General features: G+C 40.1%; 1 protein-coding gene across 1 annotated transcript in view; it reads right to left on the reverse strand.

Moving 5' to 3' along the window:
* LOC308695115 (uncharacterized protein) overlaps positions 1-26,316 on the reverse strand; it is a gene marked incomplete at its 3' end in the record, with an annotated part of 120,033 nt that overhangs the window by 83,615 nt on the left and 10,102 nt on the right. The window lies entirely within an intron of this gene.

Genomic DNA, 26,316 nt, shown 5'->3' on the forward strand with positions numbered 1-26,316 from the left:
AGGGCAACAAACGTTCTTTTTCCTCTCCGAGGCACATGTTAGAAGGCTGGATAAAGTTTTTGGAACGCAGCAGCGCAGACGGCAAGCGCCTAGACCCTATAGTTTTTTTTTTTGAGGCCTTTTTGTGGCCCTTTTTTAGCCACTTATTAGGGGTTCAAGCACTTCAGTGCTGAACACCTATTGTAATTGTTAATTTTCCCATGATGCAACATTCAGACATAAAACTGATCGGGCAGACCAAAGCGTAAGTCGTGGAGACTTGAAACTTTGGGGGCTGATAGTACTCACACCGCCTACAGCGTCACCAAGGCCCGCCCCGATCGGCCTGACGGGGGCGCTACAGCGGGCAAAAGTACGAAACGGCTCATAACTCATCAACCGTGAGGCGTAGGCTCAAGTGTCTTATATCGCTGGAATCCTTGGCTCGAGGCGGACCAGATGCATGCCTCGGATTTGCTCGTCACCCTGGGAAAATTTTAGGGTATTTGGGTTTTTTCCAAAAACCTACTTTCGCGAACTAGTCCTAGGTTTTTGGCCCGACCGGAACCAAACCAGTGCGGCAAGATTCTCTGGAGTCTGATTGTCAATAATTATCAAAAAAAAGTGTAAATTTCGCTTCACGGTCCCTAAGGGCCGCCAAAATGTTCGAAGTGGGAGGAGCCCATTTTGCTTAATTGGCTATAACTCGTGAACGGAACGAGATTTTTGCACCAAACTCAGCACACGCATGTACGAGCTCATTCTGTGGTCACGTGAAAAAGGGCGCAGCGACTGGCCACTTGGTGGCGCTATAACTGTTAAAAGGGTGTCAAAATGATGTATTTCTATGGAAAAAACACATGAAATGGCTGAAAGCGGCCATCTTGCTGTCTGATTTGCATACAAGCTCACAAAATCGGGCATGCGCATGCGTCACGTGATCCTGAAGAAGCTTGAAAACTTTCATGGACGTCGGGCCATTGGTGGCGCTTTAACTGTCATAAAGGTGAGAAGGCCTCTGTATTACCCTATGCAAAATGACATTTAAATGACTGAAAAATGGGGGGAAAAGAGCAGAGCTTCACCAAATTAGCTGAGCACATGCGCCATATTATTCTAAAGAAGCGTGCAAACTTTTATGGAGATCGGGCCATCAGTGGGGGTGTCACAGTTTAAAAGGTAAAAAAAAAATGCACCACATTTCCATGATAAATGAGCTAAAAGGGCAACAAACGTTCTTTTTCCTCTCCGAGGCACATGTTAGAAGGCTGGATAAAGTTTTTGGAACGCAGCAGCGCAGACGGCAAGCGCCTAGACCCTATAGTTTTTTTTTTTGAGGCCTTTTTGTGGCCCTTTTTTAGCCACTTATTAGGGGTTCAAGCACTTCAGTGCTGAACACCTATTGTAATTGTTAATTTTCCCATGATGCAACATTCAGACATAAAACTGATCGGGCAGACCAAAGCGTAAGTCGTGGAGACTTGAAACTTTGGGGGCTGATAGTACTCACACCGCCTACAGCGTCACCAAGGCCCGCCCCGATCGGCCTGACGGGGGCGCTACAGCGGGCAAAAGTACGAAACGGCTCATAACTCATCAACCGTGAGGCGTAGGCTCAAGTGTCTTATATCGCTGGAATCCTTGGCTCGAGGCGGACCAGATGCATGCCTCGGATTTGCTCGTCACCCTGGGAAAATTTTAGGGTATTTGGGTTTTTTCCAAAAACCTACTTTCGCGAACTAGTCCTAGGTTTTTGGCCCGACCGGAACCAAACCAGTGCGGCAAGATTCTCTGGAGTCTGATTGTCAATAATTATCAAAAAAAAGTGTAAATTTCGCTTCACGGTCCCTAAGGGCCGCCAAAATGTTCGAAGTGGGAGGAGCCCATTTTGCTTAATTGGCTATAACTCGTGAACGGAACGAGATTTTTGCACCAAACTCAGCACACGCATGTACGAGCTCATTCTGTGGTCACGTGAAAAAGGGCGCAGCGACTGGCCACTTGGTGGCGCTATAACTGTTAAAAGGGTGTCAAAATGATGTATTTCTATGGAAAAAACACATGAAATGGCTGAAAGCGGCCATCTTGCTGTCTGATTTGCATACAAGCTCACAAAATCGGGCATGCGCATGCGTCACGTGATCCTGAAGAAGCTTGAAAACTTTCATGGACGTCGGGCCATTGGTGGCGCTTTAACTGTCATAAAGGTGAGAAGGCCTCTGTATTACCCTATGCAAAATGACATTTAAATGACTGAAAAATGGGGGGAAAAGAGCAGAGCTTCACCAAATTAGCTGAGCACATGCGCCATATTATTCTAAAGAAGCGTGCAAACTTTTATGGAGATCGGGCCATCAGTGGGGGTGTCACAGTTTAAAAGGTAAAAAAAAAATGCACCACATTTCCATGATAAATGAGCTAAAAGGGCAACAAACGTTCTTTTTCCTCTCCGAGGCACATGTTAGAAGGCTGGATAAAGTTTTTGGAACGCAGCAGCGCAGACGGCAAGCGCCTAGACCCTATAGTTTTTTTTTTAGAGGCCTTTTTGTGGCCCTTTTTTAGCCACTTATTAGGGGTTCAAGCTAGAGGTCTGCATTCCCGCGGCTGTCCCGCGGGATCCGCGGGACCCGACCAGATATTTTGCGCCGCGGGATTAAATTTCCGACTAAAAAACGGTAGCGGTCGGTAACTCTGGTGTAATTTGAACGGGAGCGGTCGGTCATTCAATATCACGTTCCCGACGCCGACGTTCTTTCAGAACAGCATATCTTCGCTTTACCTAATCTTAATCTTATCGACCAACAGGGTCTGCCATGTAGGCTAATCAGGACCGTTATGCACGCGCTGCACGCACGGACCAGTAACGGTTCTTTCTGTCATGCATTGATTGTATTTGCCTAACAGCAAAATGTTACGAATTTTGATAATACGAATAAAAATAATAGCCTACACTTCTTCTTTTTTTTCGCTGCGATATTTTTTCCCCTACTACTGTCTGCAGCAAAATGTTAAATTTTGTATATTGATAAGGCGAATAAAATAATAATAAAAAAATGTTTGTGCAGACTACATTTTTATTTTCTCTGTGAAAATGTAGGCTACATGTGAAATTCTGGGAGATCTATATTAAAGCGGGATGGTCGGGTCGGGAAGAAAATTATTCTAAGCAGACAGCGGGTGAACAAATAGTGTATATATAGCGGGAACGGGTGGGTGCGGGATATAACCCCAGCGGGAGCGGGCGGGAGCGGGACCTAAAAAACAGTCCCGCGCAGACCTCTAGTTCAAGCACTTCAGTGCTGAACACCTATTGTAATTGTTAATTTTCCCATGATGCAACATTCAGACATAAAACTGATCGGGCAGACCAAAGCGTAAGTCGTGGAGACTTGAAACTTTGGGGGCTGATAGTACTCACACCGCCTACAGCGTCACCAAGGCCCGCCCCGATCGGCCTGACGGGGGCGCTACAGCGGGCAAAAGTACGAAACGGCTCATAACTCATCAACCGTGAGGCGTAGGCTCAAGTGTCTTATATCGCTGGAATCCTTGGCTCGAGGCGGACCAGATGCATGCCTCGGATTTGCTCGTCACCCTGGGAAAATTTTAGGGTATTTGGGTTTTTTCCAAAAACCTACTTTCGCGAACTAGTCCTAGGTTTTTGGCCCGACCGGAACCAAACCAGTGCGGCAAGATTCTCTGGAGTCTGATTGTCAATAATTATCAAAAAAAAGTGTAAATTTCGCTTCACGGTCCCTAAGGGCCGCCAAAATGTTCGAAGTGGGAGGAGCCCATTTTGCTTAATTGGCTATAACTCGTGAACGGAACGAGATTTTTGCACCAAACTCAGCACACGCATGTACGAGCTCATTCTGTGGTCACGTGAAAAAGGGCGCAGCGACTGGCCACTTGGTGGCGCTATAACTGTTAAAAGGGTGTCAAAATGATGTATTTCTATGGAAAAAACACATGAAATGGCTGAAAGCGGCCATCTTGCTGTCTGATTTGCATACAAGCTCACAAAATCGGGCATGCGCATGCGTCACGTGATCCTGAAGAAGCTTGAAAACTTTCATGGACGTCGGGCCATTGGTGGCGCTTTAACTGTCATAAAGGTGAGAAGGCCTCTGTATTACCCTATGCAAAATGACATTTAAATGACTGAAAAATGGGGGGAAAAGAGCAGAGCTTCACCAAATTAGCTGAGCACATGCGCCATATTATTCTAAAGAAGCGTGCAAACTTTTATGGAGATCGGGCCATCAGTGGGGGTGTCACAGTTTAAAAGGTAAAAAAAAAAATGCACCACATTTCCATGATAAATGAGCTAAAAGGGCAACAAACGTTCTTTTTCCTCTCCGAGGCACATGTTAGAAGGCTGGATAAAGTTTTTGGAACGCAGCAGCGCAGACGGCAAGCGCCTAGACCCTATAGTTTTTTTTTTAGAGGCCTTTTTGTGGCCCTTTTTTAGCCACTTATTAGGGGTTCAAGCACTTCAGTGCTGAACACCTATTGTAATTGTTAATTTTCCCATGATGCAACATTCAGACATAAAACTGATCGGGCAGACCAAACCGTAAGTCGTGGAGACTTGAAACTTTGGGGGCTGATAGTACTCACACCGCCTACAGCGTCACCAAGGCCCGCCCCGATCGGCCTGACGGGGGCGCTACAGCGGGCAAAAGTACGAAACGGCTCATAACTCATCAACCGTGAGGCGTAGGCTCAAGTGTCTTATATCGCTGGAATCCTTGGCTCGAGGCGGACCAGATGCATGCCTCGGATTTGCTCGTCACCCTGGGAAAATTTTAGGGTATTTGGGTTTTTTCCAAAAACCTACTTTCGCGAACTAGTCCTAGGTTTTTGGCCCGACCGGAACCAAACCAGTGCGGCAAGATTCTCTGGAGTCTGATTGTCAATAATTATCAAAAAAAAGTGTAAATTTCGCTTCACGGTCCCTAAGGGCCGCCAAAATGTTCGAAGTGGGAGGAGCCCATTTTGCTTAATTGGCTATAACTCGTGAACGGAACGAGATTTTTGCACCAAACTCAGCACACGCATGTACGAGCTCATTCTGTGGTCACGTGAAAAAGGGCGCAGCGACTGGCCACTTGGTGGCGCTATAACTGTTAAAAGGGTGTCAAAATGATGTATTTCTATGGAAAAAACACATGAAATGGCTGAAAGCGGCCATCTTGCTGTCTGATTTGCATACAAGCTCACAAAATCGGGCATGCGCATGCGTCACGTGATCCTGAAGAAGCTTGAAAACTTTCATGGACGTCGGGCCATTGGTGGCGCTTTAACTGTCATAAAGGTGAGAAGGCCTCTGTATTACCCTATGCAAAATGACATTTAAATGACTGAAAAATGGGGGGAAAAGAGCAGAGCTTCACCAAATTAGCTGAGCACATGCGCCATATTATTCTAAAGAAGCGTGCAAACTTTTATGGAGATCGGGCCATCAGTGGGGGTGTCACAGTTTAAAAGGTAAAAAAAAAATGCACCACATTTCCATGATAAATGAGCTAAAAGGGCAACAAACGTTCTTTTTCCTCTCCGAGGCACATGTTAGAAGGCTGGATAAAGTTTTTGGAACGCAGCAGCGCAGACGGCAAGCGCCTAGACCCTATAGTTTTTTTTTTTGAGGCCTTTTTGTGGCCCTTTTTTAGCCACTTATTAGGGGTTCAAGCACTTCAGTGCTGAACACCTATTGTAATTGTTAATTTTCCCATGATGCAACATTCAGACATAAAACTGATCGGGCAGACCAAAGCGTAAGTCGTGGAGACTTGAAACTTTGGGGGCTGATAGTACTCACACCGCCTACAGCGTCACCAAGGCCCGCCCCGATCGGCCTGACGGGGGCGCTACAGCGGGCAAAAGTACGAAACGGCTCATAACTCATCAACCGTGAGGCGTAGGCTCAAGTGTCTTATATCGCTGGAATCCTTGGCTCGAGGCGGACCAGATGCATGCCTCGGATTTGCTCGTCACCCTGGGAAAATTTTAGGGTATTTGGGTTTTTTCCAAAAACCTACTTTCGCGAACTAGTCCTAGGTTTTTGGCCCGACCGGAACCAAACCAGTGCGGCAAGATTCTCTGGAGTCTGATTGTCAATAATTATCAAAAAAAAGTGTAAATTTCGCTTCACGGTCCCTAAGGGCCGCCAAAATGTTCGAAGTGGGAGGAGCCCATTTTGCTTAATTGGCTATAACTCGTGAACGGAACGAGATTTTTGCACCAAACTCAGCACACGCATGTACGAGCTCATTCTGTGGTCACGTGAAAAAGGGCGCAGCGACTGGCCACTTGGTGGCGCTATAACTGTTAAAAGGGTGTCAAAATGATGTATTTCTATGGAAAAAACACATGAAATGGCTGAAAGCGGCCATCTTGCTGTCTGATTTGCATACAAGCTCACAAAATCGGGCATGCGCATGCGTCACGTGATCCTGAAGAAGCTTGAAAACTTTCATGGACGTCGGGCCATTGGTGGCGCTTTAACTGTCATAAAGGTGAGAAGGCCTCTGTATTACCCTATGCAAAATGACATTTAAATGACTGAAAAATGGGGGGAAAAGAGCAGAGCTTCACCAAATTAGCTGAGCACATGCGCCATATTATTCTAAAGAAGCGTGCAAACTTTTATGGAGATCGGGCCATCAGTGGGGGTGTCACAGTTTAAAAGGTAAAAAAAAAATGCACCACATTTCCATGATAAATGAGCTAAAAGGGCAACAAACGTTCTTTTTCCTCTCCGAGGCACATGTTAGAAGGCTGGATAAAGTTTTTGGAACGCAGCAGCGCAGACGGCAAGCGCCTAGACCCTATAGTTTTTTTTTTAGAGGCCTTTTTGTGGCCCTTTTTTAGCCACTTATTAGGGGTTCAAGCTAGAGGTCTGCATTCCCGCGGCTGTCCCGCGGGATCCGCGGGACCCGACCAGATATTTTGCGCCGCGGGATTAAATTTCCGACTAAAAAACGGTAGCGGTCGGTAACTCTGGTGTAATTTGAACGGGAGCGGTCGGTCATTCAATATCACGTTCCCGACGCCGACGTTCTTTCAGAACAGCATATCTTCGCTTTACCTAATCTTAATCTTATCGACCAACAGGGTCTGCCATGTAGGCTAATCAGGACCGTTATGCACGCGCTGCACGCACGGACCAGTAACGGTTCTTTCTGTCATGCATTGATTGTATTTGCCTAACAGCAAAATGTTACGAATTTTGATAATACGAATAAAAATAATAGCCTACACTTCTTCTTTTTTTTCGCTGCGATATTTTTTCCCCTACTACTGTCTGCAGCAAAATGTTAAATTTTGTATATTGATAAGGCGAATAAAATAATAATAAAAAAATGTTTGTGCAGACTACATTTTTATTTTCTCTGTGAAAATGTAGGCTACATGTGAAATTCTGGGAGATCTATATTAAAGCGGGATGGTCGGGTCGGGAAGAAAATTATTCTAAGCAGACAGCGGGTGAACAAATAGTGTATATATAGCGGGAACGGGTGGGTGCGGGATATAACCCCAGCGGGAGCGGGCGGGAGCGGGACCTAAAAAACAGTCCCGCGCAGACCTCTAGTTCAAGCACTTCAGTGCTGAACACCTATTGTAATTGTTAATTTTCCCATGATGCAACATTCAGACATAAAACTGATCGGGCAGACCAAAGCGTAAGTCGTGGAGACTTGAAACTTTGGGGGCTGATAGTACTCACACCGCCTACAGCGTCACCAAGGCCCGCCCCGATCGGCCTGACGGGGGCGCTACAGCGGGCAAAAGTACGAAACGGCTCATAACTCATCAACCGTGAGGCGTAGGCTCAAGTGTCTTATATCGCTGGAATCCTTGGCTCGAGGCGGACCAGATGCATGCCTCAGATTTGCTTGCCCTTCAGGCGCCAATTTTGAGTAAATTGAGGTTTTTTGAAAAACCTACTTTTGCGAATTACTCCTAGATTTTTTGCCCGATTGAAACCAAACCAATGCAGAAATATTCTCTGGACAGAGACTATCAATAATCATCAAAAAAATTCTTAATTTAAATTCACGGTCGCTAAGGGAAATCAAAATGTTTGATGGCACCAGGGCCACTTTTACTAAAACAATTATAACTCGTGAATGGAAAGAGATATTTTCGCTAATCTTGGGAAACATGTTTATGAGCTCAATCTGAGATTACTTGAAAAAAATCGCGACGATTGGCCACTTGGTGGCGCTACAACATGGAAAAAAATTTATGAAAATGGCTATATACGCACCCAACCGTTAGTCCTTTGAAATCCTCAATCCTTCCCGAGTCCAACAATACCAAATATGCCAGGTTTCTCCTTATAGTTTGTGTATCATTGTCATTAAGCACTTAAAAAACTTGCAATTATCTTCGAAACCGATAGTCCAAATTTCTTGAAATTTGAAAACATAGATCAATAGCTAAACAATAACGCCCAAATGTCACAATTAAGATAGGAACTGACAAAAATAAATAAACAAATTAAATTTTTAAATCATTGTCACCCATGGATCATTTTTATTCTCTCATAAACAGAAGTGTCTAAACTTCAAAACAAAATGAGATATTTACAACAAATTTGACAGACATGCATGGGCACACTTTGAGGACACTTGAAGTGGTGGAGATCAGGCAAGATGTGGTGCTATAACTGTCAAAAAAACTTTCCTCAGTAAATTGCCTGTATTGGCTGTAAATGGTATTTTCCATCAATGTTATAAGTTTATTTGTTTATTTGGATCCCCATTAGCCTCTTTCTAGGCAGTGGCTACTCTTCCTGGGGTCCCAAAAAGTAAATCATACAAAACTACATTTAATCAACAACAATAAAAAGTCAAGTCAATGAAACGCACTAACCCATCATCCATTCCAAATATCAAAATCAACAATTTAATATATTTTGCCATTAAATATTCCTTTAAATATTTTTTTTAAACTAATTTTTCTTGTAAAAATGTGTGATATCAATAGTAAATGATTCCATATTTTCATTCCTCTATACATTACTGTCCGTTGGTTTCCAGTGGTTTTCGAAACAGGAAATAAAAAACATTCCTTTTATTCATGCCTGGTGTAAAAAAATATGACTAGTACTATTATACAAAAGTTGAGAGTACAGCGCATTAGGAACTCTAGACACAGAAATATTTCTTATAAAATAAAGCAGAGAGACAATCCTTCACCAGTTCATTCTCAGTATATTAGCTCTTCTATAACAGTTTAAATTCAGTCCTGTCGCTCTGTTCTGGACAAATTAATTTTTTCAATTACATCCATTTTTTTTTATTTACTTGATGCACTGGTAAAAACCACTGGGCAAAAACACGCGATTCGTCCAATCACTGATTGTGCTGCAGTGACTGCCACCCCTGAGAGCCAACAGTAGCGGCATATTCTTAAGGCCCGCCCACTGTTCGCGCAGGCGCTGCTGCTGTCAGCATGATGAGAGAACAGAATAGATCAGATGAGACAGCAGCACGGAAACTTTCTTCAGAAACTCCTTGTACTAAATGATCATCATAATCTATCGGGAACTGTGATTGTGTGCACTTGGAAACTTTGGATGCATCAACTTGTCGTCAGAGAAAGGTGTAAAAGGTGAAATCGGAGTAAAGATTTATAGTGTGATAATCTTTATTGAACAATCTTCTTTAATTGAATATGTGATGCAGTCTCGTTTTGGTGAGTGACTTTTTTTTGTCATATGTTATCTTATGACAGATATCTATTTCAGAAATGATTTGATATGAGCTGAGTTGACTAGGCCGCAGTCACAGCGCGAGCTGAACTAGTTAGCCGTGTGCTAAAGCTACCGCGTGTAGCTAACATCTTTGTATCATGAGTTGTGACAGTGACTGTTTTATGAGTGTCGAATCGATGTGTTAAATAAATTTGGATTAATGTGTCATTTGAGCTGTGCATGTCATTTGTTACTGAAATGTTGAGTCAGAAATTAATTATGGTACGTTTGCCTTGTGTTTTCCAAGGCTGCGTTTTCTTGTTCTCTATTTTTTTTCCCTATGTGAACGTGATCAGCAAGTGTATCCTGTTTTGTGCCATAAATAATCCTGTGAAGGTGAATCGCCTGCCTAGTGGATGCAATTACATGCACAAATGCTAACCAGTGCCCATGGACCTGTTTCCCATTTGAACTGTAATTTGAAACCATCAACTGGTAGGATAACTACAATTTTCTTTTGTTTGTTTTTGTTTTTTATATATATGTGTTGCTATATAAATAAGTGTTACGATGTGTATAGCATGCACAAAAATCAAGGACATTTTTTGTAACGAATGTAGCGAAAACTAAACAGCGTCTCTGCGCATTGAAAGGCTGTCACTCAGTGCACAATCACATTGTTACAGCAACGGATTGTCTTTGAGTCATTAAACCGTACATGTACAAACATGTTCAAAAACACTGATTCGTTAAAAAGATAGATGTGATGAAACTAGGTGGTAATTATTTTTAACTTTAAGCTCCACTTTCGAACTTCACCTAATTTAATCGAAGCTTTTAGGCTGTTGAATCATTAAAAAGAAACAAGTCGGTGATGTCTGTTTTCATTTACTAACTCTCTATTGTTCTTATTTGTCACTCATCTTTCTGAAACAAACTACAAAGAGAACTTTTTAATTTATCAATATAATTTTCTCTTTGAATCAGAACAAAATTGTCAACTATTTGCTCTCCTGTTGCACCATTTCCTCCCTCCAGTAGATGATCCTTGCTTCTGATTTAATTATGCCCTACCGAATACTATATCTAGGTGTAGCACATCAAGTCAAGTTGCGCACTACATGCTACACAGTGTTGTGTAGGGCTGGGTTTCGATTCAAATTTCAAGAATCGATTCGATTCCGATTCTCAAGATCTTGAATCGATTATCATTATTCGATCCGATCTGATCCGATCTTCGAGATTTAGATAATGTTAATTTCCGCCATGATAAATTTTCCACCATTTTGAATTTTGTCAACAACGTACTTTTACTAACTAGTCCTAGGTTTTTCGCCCGATCGGAACCAAACCAGTGCAGAAATGTATAGAAATCCTATAAATGTTAAACAGCTTTAAAACCATGTATTTCCTATGTTACATTGCCTGTATTGGCTGTAAATGGTCTTTTCCATCTATTATGTCAGTGGTTACATGCTTGCTAAATAAAACTTAATAGATTTTAAAGTTTTTGTGCTTTAAGGCCTTAAAGGCCTTAACTGCTTGAACCCCGATAAATGCTGCTTGCAGCTTTAATTATTATTATTATTCCGCCCTAAAACGCATCGTGCAGCCCAAACCGTAAGAGCTGGAACCTTGAAACTTGGCCAAATGGTAGTCCTCAATTTGGGGAGAACCTATCAAAATATGACCCCGATTGGCCCATAGGTGGCGCTATAATGACCAAATTTACTACATTGCTCATAACTCCTAGACAGTTTGTCCTAGAGTCTCGATTTTAGCATCACTGTGATCCCTGGATCCAGACGGACAAAATGGCTATCTCCAAATTGCTCTACGAGCAAAAAAAAAAATTCTATGGGCAATTTAGTGAAAAACCTACTTTTGCGAACTAGTCCTAGGTTTTTGGCCCAATCGGAACCAGACCAGTCTAGCACAGTTCTCTGGAGTCTCTAGATCAATAATTATCGGAAAAAAGTTGAACTTTTGCATTGGCCTGGCTGTAACAGGGTCATTTAGGAAAGGGGTGGGACAAAAAAACACTCAAAAGCCTATACAACCTAAGGGAAAACCCCAAACTTCACAAAAATCGATGAGCAGATGTGTCAGAACATGGTGAAGAAGCATGCCAAGTTTCGTGAAGATCGGACAATAGGTGGCGCTATAACTGTCCAAAACGTCTCTTCTTATTAGGGGTTCAAGCATGAAATGCTGAAACCCTATTGTAATTGTGCTGATTTTTAGGGGTTCAAGCACGAAGTGCTGAAACCCTATTGTAATTGTGCTGATTTTTATTATTATTATTAGGGGTTCAAGCACGAAGTGCTGAAACCCTATTGTAATTGTGCTGATTTTTATTATTAGGGGTTCAAGCACGAAGTGCTGAAACCCTATTGTAATTGTGCTGATTTTTAGGGGTTCAAGCATGAAATGCTGAAACCCTATTGTAATTGTGCTGATTTTTATTATTATTATTATTATTATTCCGCCCTAAAACGCATCGTGCAGCCCAAACCGTAAGAGCTGGAACCTTGAAACTTGGCCAAATGGTAGTCCTCAATTTGGGGAGAACCTATCAAAATATGACCCCGATTGGCCCATAGGTGGCGCTATAATGACCAAATTTACTACATTGCTCATAACTCCTAGACAGTTTGTCCTAGAGTCTCGATTTTAGCATCACTGTGATCCCTGGATCCAGACGGACAAAATGGCTATCTCCAAATTGCTCTACGAGCAAAAAAAAAATTCTGAAAAACCTACTTTTGCGAACTAGTCCTAGGTTTTTGGCCCAATCGGAACCAGACCAGTCTAGCACAGTTCTCTGGAGTCTCTAGATCAATAATTATCGGAAAAAAGTTGAACTTTTGCATTGGCCTGGCTGTAACAGGGTCATTTAGGAAAGGGGTGGGACAAAAAAACACTCAAAAGCCTATACAACCTAAGGGAAAACCCCAAACTTCACAAAAATCGATGAGCAGATGTGTCAGAACATGGTGAAGAAGCATGCCAAGTTTCGTGAAGATCGGACAATAGGTGGCGCTATAACTGTCCAAAACGTCTCTTCTTATTAGGGGTTCAAGCATGAAATGCTGAAACCCTATTGTAATTGTGCTGATTTTTATTATTATTATTATTATTATTCCGCCCTAAAACGCATCGTGCAGCCCAAAGCGTAAGAGCTGGAACCTTGAAACTTGGCCAAATGGTAGTCCTCAATTTGGGGAGAACCTATCAAAATATGACCCCGATTGGCCCATAGGTGGCGCTATAATGACCAAACTTACTACATTGCTCATAACTCCTAGACAGTTTGTCCTAGAGTCTCAATTTTAGCATCACTGTGATCCCTGGATCCAGACGGACAAAATGGCTATCTCCAAATTGCTCTACGAGCAAAAAAAAAATTCTATGGGCAATTTAGTGAAAAACCTACTTTTGCGAACTAGTCCTAGGTTTTTGGCCCAATCGGAACCAGACCAGTCTAGCACAGTTCTCTGGAGTCTCTAGATCAATAATTATCGGAAAAAAGTTGAACTTTTGCATTGGCCTGGCTGTAACAGGGTCATTTAGGAAAGGGGTGGGACAAAAAAACACTCAAAAGCCTATACAACCTAAGGGAAAACCCCAAACTTCACAAAAATCGATGAGCAGATGTGTCAGAACATGGTGAAGAAGCATGCCAAGTTTCGTGAAGATCGGACAATAGGTGGCGCTATAACTGTCCAAAACGTCTCTTCTTATTAGGGGTTCAAGCATGAAATGCTGAAACCCTATTGTAATTGTGCTGATTTTTAGGGGTTCAAGCACGAAGTGCTGAAACCCTATTGTAATTGTGCTGATTTTTATTATTATTATTAGGGGTTCAAGCACGAAGTGCTGAAACCCTATTGTAATTGTGCTGATTTTTATTATTAGGGGTTCAAGCACGAAGTGCTGAAACCCTATTGTAATTGTGCTGATTTTTAGGGGTTCAAGCATGAAATGCTGAAACCCTATTGTAATTGTGCTGATTTTTATTATTATTATTATTATTATTCCGCCCTAAAACGCATCGTGCAGCCCAAACCGTAAGAGCTGGAACCTTGAAACTTGGCCAAATGGTAGTCCTCAATTTGGGGAGAACCTATCAAAATATGACCCCGATTGGCCCATAGGTGGCGCTATAATGACCAAATTTACTACATTGCTCATAACTCCTAGACAGTTTGTCCTAGAGTCTCGATTTTAGCATCACTGTGATCCCTGGATCCAGACGGACAAAATGGCTATCTCCAAATTGCTCTACGAGCAAAAAAAAAATTCTGAAAAACCTACTTTTGCGAACTAGTCCTAGGTTTTTGGCCCAATCGGAACCAGACCAGTCTAGCACAGTTCTCTGGAGTCTCTAGATCAATAATTATCGGAAAAAAGTTGAACTTTTGCATTGGCCTGGCTGTAACAGGGTCATTTAGGAAAGGGGTGGGACAAAAAAACACTCAAAAGCCTATACAACCTAAGGGAAAACCCCAAACTTCACAAAAATCGATGAGCAGATGTGTCAGAACATGGTGAAGAAGCATGCCAAGTTTCGTGAAGATCGGACAATAGGTGGCGCTATAACTGTCCAAAACGTCTCTTCTTATTAGGGGTTCAAGCATGAAATGCTGAAACCCTATTGTAATTGTGCTGATTTTTATTATTATTATTATTATTATTCCGCCCTAAAACGCATCGTGCAGCCCAAAGCGTAAGAGCTGGAACCTTGAAACTTGGCCAAATGGTAGTCCTCAATTTGGGGAGAACCTATCAAAATATGACCCCGATTGGCCCATAGGTGGCGCTATAATGACCAAATTTACTACATTGCTCATAACTCCTAGACAGTTTGTCCTAGAGTCTCGATTTTAGCATCACTGTGATCCCTGGATCCAGACGGACAAAATGGCTATCTCCAAATTGCTCTACGAGCAAAAAAAAAATTCTATGGGCAATTTAGTGAAAAACCTACTTTTGCGAACTAGTCCTAGGTTTTTGGCCCAATCGGAACCAGACCAGTCTAGCACAGTTCTCTGGAGTCTCTAGATCAATAATTATCGGAAAAAAGTTGAACTTTTGCATTGGCCTGGCTGTAACAGGGTCATTTAGGAAAGGGGTGGGACAAAAAAACACTCAAAAGCCTATACAACCTAAGGGAAAACCCCAAACTTCACAAAAATCGATGAGCAGATGTGTCAGAACATGGTGAAGAAGCATGCCAAGTTTCGTGAAGATCGGACAATAGGTGGCGCTATAACTGTCCAAAACGTCTCTTCTTATTAGGGGTTCAAGCATGAAATGCTGAAACCCTATTGTAATTGTGCTGATTTTTATTATTATTAGGGGTTCAAGCACGAAGTGCTGAAACCCTATTGTAATTGTACTGATTTTTATTATTAGGGGTTCAAGCACGAAGTGCTGAAACCCTATTGTAATTGTGCTGATTTTTATTATTATTATTATTATTATTATTCTGCCGTAAAACGCATCGTGCAGCCCAAACCGTAAGAGCTGGAACTTTGAAACTTTGACAGATGGTAGTACAAAAATCGAGGAAAGGTTCAGAGATTATGACCCCGATTGGCCCATAGGTGGCGCTATAACAACCAAAAGCGCGAACCTGCTCATAACTCCTAGACCGTATGTCGTAGACTCAAGTGTCTTATATCATTGGAAAGCTGGACGCCTGACAAACAAAACGTATATCTCCGATTTCATTTCCGCCATGATAGATTTTCCGCCATTTTGAATTTTGTCAAAAATCTACTTTTGCGAACTAGTCCCTGGTTTTTTGCCCGATTGGAACCAAACTAGTGCAGAAATGTTCTCTGGAGACTGAATATCAATAATTATCGAAAAAAAGTGGAAATTTCGATTCACGGTCGCTAAGGGGCGCCAAAACGTACGTTGTGGGAGGGGCCTATTTTACTAAAATGGCTATAACTCCCGATGTAAATGAGGTATCTTCACCAAACTTGGTACACATGTGTATGAGCTTACTCTGGGGTCACAGTAAAAAAATCGCGACGATTGGCCTCATGGTGGCGCTATAAAATGAAAAAAACATAAAACAGGCTATAACCACCTGACCGTTAGTTCGATTGACTTGAAAATTGGTATGCAGTGTCTTGGTCCAAGGTGCCATGTATGTGTATGAGGACATTGGCGTATCTCAAAAAACATGGCCGCCATTGGCCAACGAAGTTTGAGCACCTATTAGACAAGGTTAACGGAGGCCGATCGGAACGAAACTCAATGGGCATGTTCGGCTCATGGCCCTAAAGGTCTGTAAGAATTTTGAAAGAAATCGGCCACTAGTTGGCGCTAACGAGTTTTACGGCTCTGTAATCACGTGGTGTTACAAATATCCACACAATATGCATATCATTTGATAGATCTCCTCATCCTGAACAACTTTGCCTCAAGAACCATTGCTGTCAATCAAACTGTTCATTAATTATTCATTAATATGTTAAAAACCTACTTTTGCGAACTAGTCCTAGGTTTTTTGCCCGATCGGAACCAGACCAGTCTAGGACAATTCTCTGGACTCTCTAGATCAATAATTATCAAAAAAAAGTTGAACTTTTGCATTTGGATGGCTGTAATAGGGTAATTTATAAAATGGGCGTGTCAAAATACATTAAAAAGCCTATAAATCCTAAATAAAAACTCAGAACTTCACAAAAATTGGTAAGCATATGTGACATAACATCATTAACAAGCATGAAAAATTCTATGGAGATCGGACGATAGGTGGCGCTATAACTGTTAAAAAGCTTTAAAATCATATATTTCCTATGGTAAACTGCCTGTATTGGCTGTAAATGGTCTTTTCCATCTCTGATCATATAATTTTCATATCATAATGTTCAAAACTAGTGCAATACAATTCTCTGGACTCACTAGATCAATAATTGTCAGAAAAAGTTGAACTACTTCATTTGGATAGCTATAATAGGTTCACTTCAAAATCTGGCCTTTACCAAGTGTCCCCGAAAGCCTATATCTCTTTAATCAATGCTCAGACCTTCTTAAAAACAAGTCAGAACGTGTGAAATATCACCCTGAACAAGCATGAAAATTTTCAGACAGATCGGACAAAATTTGCCTCTATAACAGTTAAAAAGGTGAAAATGATATGAATTAATGGCATGTTAAGCCAATAAGTGGTATTTTACTGCCCCCTGCTGTTTAAAATAGTCATTTTCTCATATTGGTATTGGTATCAGCCATGGTAAATCATGATAAATGATGGTGTGTGTGTGTGTGTGTGTGTGTGTGTGTGTGTGTGTGTGTGTGTGTGTGTGTGTGTGTGTGTGTGTGTGTGTGTGTGTGTGTGGTACAAATATAACAAAGGTTTTATTTTCCAACATGAAAACAAACATAACAGAGTGCTAGTGCACAAACAATAACCGACAATGATAATGGATGAGAGGGGAACTTAAATACACAGATCAAGACAAGGACAACAGGTGACGGTTATGATGATGAGGAGCAGGTGATGACGAGGAGGGTGATGAGGAGCAGGTGCAGGTGATGACGACAGATGGTGAATGTGATGAAGACAAAAGGTGAATGTGATGAAGGTGAATGTGACACCAATATCACTGAAACATTTGTGTGTGTGTGTGTGTGTGTGTGTGTGTGTGTGTGTAGCATTATTGTGTGTAGCATATGTAGCAAGTATGCATTATTGAGTTAACATGGAAACACTGGTTTGCTTTAGTGCAGAAAACTGGTCAAAATCATGAGGTTTAAAGTGAAAGTGAGCCAATAAGTGGTCTTCTACTGCCCTCTGCTGGCCATTCTACTTATTAATTAAATTTTTCCACATGTGCTTGCATTTATACTTGAATACACACTAAAAATCACTTATATAGCAATAACTATTATAACAATCATATTTTGTCAGTGTTAATCACTTTATTTGCACTGACACTTCAAATAATTGCTAGTAATGTGGTAAATCATGGTAAATCATGGTTAACTATGCTGTGTGTGTGTGTGTGTGTGTGTGTAAGCATGCATTGAGTTAACATGGATAAACTGGTTTGCTTTAGTGCAGAAAACTGGTTTAAAGTGAAAGTGAGCCAATAAGTGGTCTTCTACTGCCCTCTGCTGGCCATTCTACTTATTAATGAAATATTTCAACATGTGCTTGCATTCATACTTGAATACACACTAAAAAAATCACTTATATAGCAATAACTATTATAACACAATCATATTTTGTCAGTGTTAACCACTTTATTTGCACTGACACTTCAAATAATTGCTAGTAATGTGATAAATCAGGCTAGAAACATGGTAAATCAAAGTAAATAATCCTAGATTGTCGTTTATCTCCTGGTAAATAATACTAGAACGTGGTATATCATGGTAAATCATGGTTAACTATGCTGTGTGTGTATGTGTGTGTGTGTGTGTGTGTGTGTGTGTGTGTGTGTGTTTGTGTGTGTGTGTGTGTGTGTGTGTGTGTGTGTGTGTGTGTGTGTGTGTGTGTGTGTGTGTGTGTGTGTGTAAGCATGCATTGAGTTAACATGGAAAAACTGGTTTGCTTTAGTGCAGAAAACTGGTTTAAAGTGAAAGTGAGCCAATAAGTGGTCTTCTAGTGCCCTCTGCTGGCCATTCTACTTAATAATGAAATATTTTACATGTGCTTTTGCATTCATACTTGGACACACACTAAAAATCACGTATATAACTAACTATTATAACACAATAATATTTTGTCAGTGTTCATCACCTCATTTGCACTGACACTTCACATAATTGCTAGTAATGTGGTTAATCATGCTAGAAACATTGTAAATCATAGTAAATAATACTGAAATGAGGTGTATCAAGGTAAATCATGCTAGAATCCTAATAAATCATTCTGGAACATGGTATATGATAGTAAATCATGCTAGAATCATATTAAATAATTCTAGAATGTGGCAAATCGTCGTGGGAGGTGCCTATTTTACTCAAATGGCTATAACTCAAGAAGTAAATGAGATATCTTCACCAAACTCAGTACACATGTGTATGGGTTCAATTTGAGGTCACAGTAAACAATTTTATGGAGATCGGACCATAGGTGGCGCTATAACTGTTAAAAAGCTTTAAAACCATATATATCCCATGGCAAATTGCCTGTATTGGCTGTAAATGGTCTTTTCCATCTATTATGTCAGTGGTTACATGCTTGCTAAATGAATCTTAATAACTTTTGATGCTTTTGTGCTTAAATGCCTTAAAGGCCTTAACTGCTTGAACCCCGATAAATGCTGCTTGCAGCTTTAATTATTATTATTATTCTTCTGCCGTAAAACGCATCGTGCAGCCCAAACCGTAAGGGCTAGAGCATTGAAACTTTGCCAGATGGTAGTACAAAAATCGAGGAGAGGTTCAGAGATTATGACCCCGATTGGCCCATAGGTGGCGCTATAGCAACCAAAAGCGCGAAACTGCTCATAACTCCTAGACCGTATGTCGCAGACTCAAGTGTCTTATATCATTGGAAAGCTGGACGCCTGACGAACAAAACGTATATCTCCGATTTCATTTCCGTCATGATAGATTTTCCGCCATTTTGAATTTTGTCGAAAATCTACTTTTGCGAACTAGTCCCTGGTTTTTTGCCCGATCGGAGCCAAACCAGTGCAGAAATGTTCTCTGGAGTCTGAAGATCAATAATTATCGAAAAAATGTTGAAATTTCGATTCATGGACGCTAGGGGGCGCAAAATAATCGTTGTGGGAGGAGCCTATTTTACTAAAATGGCTATAACTTAAAAAGTAAATAAGATAGCTTCACCAAACTCGGTACACATGTGTATGGGTTCATTCTGGGGTCACAGTAAAAAAATCGCGACGATTGAACACTAGGTGGCGCTATAACATGAAAAAAACATGAAAAGGGCTATAACCACCTGACCGTTAGTCCGATTGACTTGAAAATTGGTATGCAGTGTCTTGGTCCAAGGTGCCATGTATGTCTATGAGGACATTGGCGTATCTCAAAAAACATGGCCGCCATTGGCCAATGAAGTTGAGCACCTATTAGACAAGGTTAACGGAGGCCGATCGGAACGAAACTCGATGGGCATGTTCGACTCATGGCCCTAGAGGTCTGTAAGAATTTTGAAAGAAATCGGCCACTAGTTGGCGCTAACGAGTTTTTTGGCTCTGTAATCACGTGGTGTTACACTTATCGTCACAAAAAGCATATCATTTGATATATCTGCTCATGCTGAACAACTTTGCCTCAAGAACCATTTCTGTCAATCAAACCGTTCATTAAATATTCATGAATATGTCTAAAACCTACTTTTGCGAACTAGTCCTAGGTTTTTTGCCCGATCGGAACCAGACCAGTCTAGGACAATTCTCTGGACTCTCTAGATCAATAATTATCAAAAAAAAGTTGAACTTTTGCATTTGGATGGCTGTAATAGGATCATTTATAAAATGGGCATGGAAAAATACATTAAAAAGCCTATAAATCCTAAATAAAAACCCAGAACTTCACAAAAATTGGTGAACTTATGTGACATAACATCATTAACAAGCATGCAAAATTTCATGGAGATCGGACGATAGGTGGCGCTATAACTGTTAAAAATCTTTAAAACCATATATTTCCTATGGTAAACTGCCTGTATTGACTGTAAATGGTCTTTTCCATCTCTGAATATATAATTTTCATATCATAATGTTAAAAACTAGTGCAATACAATTCTCTGGACTCACTAGAACAATAATTGTCAGAAAAAGTTGAACTACTTCATTTGGATAGCTATAATAGGTTCACTTCAAAATGTGGCCTTTACCAAGTGTCCCCGAAAGCCTATATCTCTTTAATGAATGTTCAAACCTTCTTAAAAACAAGTCAGAACATGTGAAATATCACTCTGAACATGCATGAAAATTTTCAGACAGATCTGACAAAATTTGCCTCTATAACAGTTAAAAAGGTGAAAATGATATGAATATAATGACATATTAAGCCAAGAAGTGGTATTTTACTGCCCCCTGCTGTTTAAAATAGTCATGTTGTCATATTGTTCTATAATTTATATTTAGACTTTATAAAATCACTATTTTAACATTTACAATTACATTTAGTCAAAAATCCATCTGTTAAATTATTAGTATTGACAGTTTGATCACATCATATATTTCAAATGTCTGTATCTACAATATAATGTGTGTGTGTAGTCTTAGGTTTCTGAATAAATTCTGAATGATCTGATTAATAGCTTACAAAGACTTTGTGAAATGTTTATAGACCATTCAAATATATTTTCATAATGACATATCCCAATAGCATTGAAAAAACAACATTTGTCTTGTGTGTGTGTGTGTGTGTGTGTGTGTTAACATGCATTATGGATTTAAAATGGAAAAACTGGTTTGCTTTAGTGCAGAAAAATGGTGAAAATCAAGAAGTTTAAAGTGAAAGTGAGCCAATATGTGGTCTTCTACTGCCCTCTGCTGGCCATTCTACTTATTAATGTCTACCCACATATGCTTTTGCATTCATTAGACACTAAAAATCACTTATATAACAATAAAACACTAAAAAATCACTTATAACAATTACTATTGTAGCACAATCATATTTTGTCAGAGTTTATCACTTCATTTTTACTGATACTTCACATAATTGCTAGCAATGTGGTAAATCATGGTTAAATCACACTAAAAACATGGTAAATCAATAAATGATACTAGAATGTGGTGTATCAAGGTAAATCATACTACAATCCTGGTACATCATTCTAGAACATAGTATATCATGGTACATCATGCTAGAACATGGTAAATCATGGTAAACTATGCTAGAACAGGGTAAATCATGGTAAGCCATGATAAATCATAATAAACTATGGTAAATCATGTTAGAATGTGGTATATCATGGTAAATCATGCTAGAACATGGTAAATCATGGTAAACTATGCTAGAACAGGGTAAATCATGGTAAACTATGATAAATCATGATAAACTATGGTAATCCATGCTAGAATCACAGTAAACAATGGTAAATCATACTAGAATGTAGTATATCATGGTAAATTATGCTAGAATATGGCAAATCATGCTAGAATCATAGTAAATAATACTAGAATGTGCTAAATTGTTGTGGGAGGAGCCTATTTTACTAAAATGGCTATAACTCAAGAAGTAAATGAGATATCTTCACCAAACTCAGTACACATGTGTATGGGTTCAATTTGAGGTCACAGTAAACAATTCTATGGAGATCGGACCATAGGTGGCGCTATAACTGTTAAAAAGCTTTAAAACCATATATATCCCATGGTAAACTGCCTGTATTGGCTGTAAATGGTCTTTTCCATCTATTATGTCCGTGGTTACATGCTTGCTAAATAAATCTTAACTTTTGATGCTTTTGTGCTTAAATGCTTAAAAGGCTTTAACTGCTTGAACCCCGATAAATGCTGCTTGCAGCTTTAATTAGGGGTTCAAGCACGAAGTGCTGAAACCCTATTGTAATTGTGCTGATTTTTATTATTATTATTATTATTATTATTCTGCCGTAAAACGCATCGTGCAGCCCAAACCGTAAGGGCTAGAGCTTTGAAACTTTGCCATATGGTAGTACAAAAATCGAGGAGAGGTTATCAAATTATGACCCCGATTGGCCCATAGGTGGCGCTATAGCAACCAAAAGCGCGAAACTGCTCATAACTCCTAGACCGTAAGTCATAGACTCAAGTGTCTTATATCATTGGAAAGCTGGACGCCTGACGAACAAAACGTATATCTCCGATTTTATTTCCGCCATGATAGATTTTCCGCCATTTTGAATTTTGTCGAAAATCTACTTTTGCGAACTAGTCCCTGGTTTTTTGCCCGATCGGAACCAAACCAGTGCAGAATTGTTCTCTGGAGTCTGAATATCAATAATTATCAAAAAAAAGTTGAAATTTCGATTCACGGTCGCTAGGGGGTGCAAAATTAACGTTGTGGGAGGAGCCTATTTTACTAAAATGGCTATAACTCCAGAAGTAAAAGAGGTATTTTAACCAAACCTGGTACACATGTGTAAGACGTCAATATGAGGTCACGGTAAAAAAATCGCGGCGATTGGTCACATGGTGGCGCTATAACATGAAAAAAACATAAAACAGGCTATAACCACCTGACCGTTAGTCCGATTGACTTGAAAATTGGTATGCAGTGTCTTGGTCCAAGGTGCCATGTATGTCTATGAGGACATTGGTGTATCTCAAAAAACATGGCCGCCATCGGCCAATGAAGTTTGAGCACCTATTAGACAAGGTTAACGGAGGCCTATCGGAACGAAACTCGGTGGGCATGTTCGACTCATGGCCCTAGAGGTCTGTAAGAATTTTAAAAGAAATCGGCCACTAGTTGGCGCTAACGAGTTTTATGGCTCTGTAATCACGTGGTGTTACACTTATTGTCACAAAATGCATACCATTTGATAGATCTCCTCTTGTTGAACAACTTTGCCTCAAGAACCATTGCTGTCAATCAAACCGTTCATTAAATATTCGTAATTATGTTAAAAACCTACTTTTGCGAACTAGTCCTAGGTTTTTCGCCCGATCAGAACCAAACGAGTCTAGGACAATTCTATGGACTCTCAAGATCAATAATTATCAAAAAAAAGTTGAACTTTTGCATTTTTCGCATGGGTATATTGGGTCATAAAGAAAATGGGCGTGGCAAAATGCACTCAAAAGCCTATAAATCCTAAACGAAAACTCAGAACTTCACGAAAATTGGTGAGCTTATGTGCCATAACATCATTAACAAGCATGCAAAATTTCATGGAGATCGGACTATAGATGGTGCTATAACTGTTAAAAAGCTTTAAAAAACACATATTTCCTATGGTAAATTGCCTGTATTGGCTGTAAATGGACTTTTCCATCTATTATTTCAGTGGTTAAAAGCTTTCTAAATAAATCTTAATGTCTTAAATGCTTATGTGCCTAAAGGCCTTAAATGCTTGAACCCCGATAAATGCTGCTTGCAGCTTTAATTATTATTATTATTATTATTCTGCCGTAAAACGCATCGTGCAGCCCAAACCGTAAGGGCTAGAGCTTTGAAACTTTGCCATATGGTAGTACAAAAATCGAGGAGAGGTTATCAAATTATGACCCCGATTGGCCCATAGGTGGCGCTATAGCAACCAAAAGCGCGAAACTGCTCATAACTCCTAGACCGTAAGTCATAGACTCAAGTGTCTTATATCATTGGAAAGCTGGACGCCTGACGAACAAAACGTATATCTCCGATTTTATTTCCGCCATGATAGATTTTCCGCCATTTTGAATTTTGTCGAAAATCTACTTTTGCGAACTAGTCCCTGGGTTTTCGCCCGATCGGAAACAAACCAGTGCAGAATTGTTCTATGGAGTCTGAAGATCAATAATTATCGAAAAAAAGTTGAAATTTCGATTCATGGTTGCTAGGGGGTGCAAAATTAACGTTGTGGGAGGAGCCTATTTTACTAAAATGGCTATAACTCCAGAAGTAAAAGAGGTATTTTAACCAAACTTGGTACACATGTGTAAGAGGTCAATCTGAGGTCACAGTAAAAAAATCGCGGCGATTGGCCACATGGTGGCGCTATAACATGAAAAAAACATAAAACAGGCTATAACCACCTGACCGTTAGTCCGATTGACTTGAAAATTGGTATGCAGTGTCTTGGTCCAAGGTGCCATGTATGTCTATGAGGACATTGGCGTATCTCAAAAAACATGGCCGCCATCGGCCAATGAAGTTTGAGCACCGATTAGACAAGGTTAACGGAGGCCGATCGGAACGAAACTCGATGGGCATGTTCGTCTTATGGCCCTAGAGGTCTGTAAGAATTTTGAAAGAAATCAGCCACTAGTTGGCGCTAACGAGTTTTATGGCTCTGTAATCACGTGGTGTTACACTCATCCACACAATATGCATATCATTTGATAGATCTGCTCATGCTGAACAACTTTGCCTCAAGAACCATTGCTGTCAATCAAACCGTTCATTAAATATTCACGAATATGTCTAAAACCTACTTTTGCGAACTAGTCCTAGGTTTTTCGCCCGATCGGAACCAGACCAGTCTAGGACAATTCTCTGGACTCTCTAGATCAATAATTATCAAAAAAAAGTTGAACTTTTGCATTTGGATGGCTGTAATAGGGTCATTTATAAAATGGGCGTGGCAAAATACAGTCAAAAGCCTATAAATCATAAATGAAAATGCAGAACTTCACAAAAATTGGTCAGCATATGTGACATAACATCATTAACAAGCATGCAAAATTTTATGGAGATCGGACGATAGGTGGCGCTATAACTGTTAAAAAGCTTTAAAACCATATATTTCCTATGGTAAACTGCCTGTATTGGCTGTAAATGGTCTTTTCCATCTCTGATCATATAATTTTCATATCATAATGTTCAAAACTAGTGCAATACAATTCTCTGGACTCACTAGATCAATAATTGTCAGAAAAAGTTGAACTACTTCATTTGGATAGCTATAATAGGTTCACTTCATAATGTAGCCTTTACCAAGTGTCCCCGAAAGCCTATATCTCTTTAATGAATTACTCAGACCTTCTTAAAAACAAGTCAGAACATGTGAAATATCACTCTAAACATGCATGAAAATTTTCAGACAGATCGGACAAAATTTGCCTCTATAACAGTTAAAAAGGTGAAAATGATATGAATATAATGGCATGTTAAGCCAATAAGTGATATTTTACTGCCCCCTGCTGTTTAAAATAGGAATTTTGTCATATTGTTCTATAATTTATATTTAGACTTTATAAAATCCCTATTTTAACATTTACAATTACATTTAGTCAAAATCTATCTGTTAAAGTATTAGTACTGACAGTTTGATCACATCATATAGTTCAACTGTCTGTATCTACAACATAATGTGTGTGTAGTCTTAGGTTTCTGAATAAATTCTGAATCGTCTGATTAATAGCTTACAAAGACTTTGTGAAATGTTAATTGACCATTCAAATATATTTTCATAATGACATATCCCAATAGCATTGAAAAAACAACAACAACAACATTTGTCTTTGTGTGTGTGTGTGTGTGTGTGTGTGTGTGTGTGTGTGTGTGTGTGTGTGTGTAAGCATGCATTAAGTTAAAATGGTAAAACTGGTTTGCTTTTGTCACAGTTGTGTTCTGTCTGAGTATTGTTGTCTCTGATCACATGTCTTCCTTTGTTCTGTTTTCCCGCCACTCCTTGGTTTCCACGGTAACTGTCATTTAGTGCATCTGTCACACCTGTTTCCTCGTTAGTCTTGTCAGCTGTGTCTTGTTTCCCTGATCAGTTCTCCCATGTATTTAAGCCCTGAGTTTTGCCTTGTTCTTTGTCAGTTCTATGCTGTAATTAGAGTGTGTTGCTGCCTGTTCCGATATCCTGAGTTTAATTCCTATTAAACCTGCATCTTGTATGTTCATCCTTGTCTCCGCGTGCCTTCCTGCAACCATTCCGTGTTTAGCTTTAGTGGAGAAAACTGGTGAAAATAATGAAATTTAAAGTGAACCTGAGCCAATAAGTGGTCTTCTAGTGCCCTCTGCTGGCCATTCTACTTATTAATGAA

This window comes from Scardinius erythrophthalmus (assembly GCF_964197995.2).
Source record: "Scardinius erythrophthalmus genome assembly, chromosome: 1".
Taxonomy (NCBI): domain Eukaryota; kingdom Metazoa; phylum Chordata; class Actinopteri; order Cypriniformes; family Leuciscidae; genus Scardinius; species Scardinius erythrophthalmus.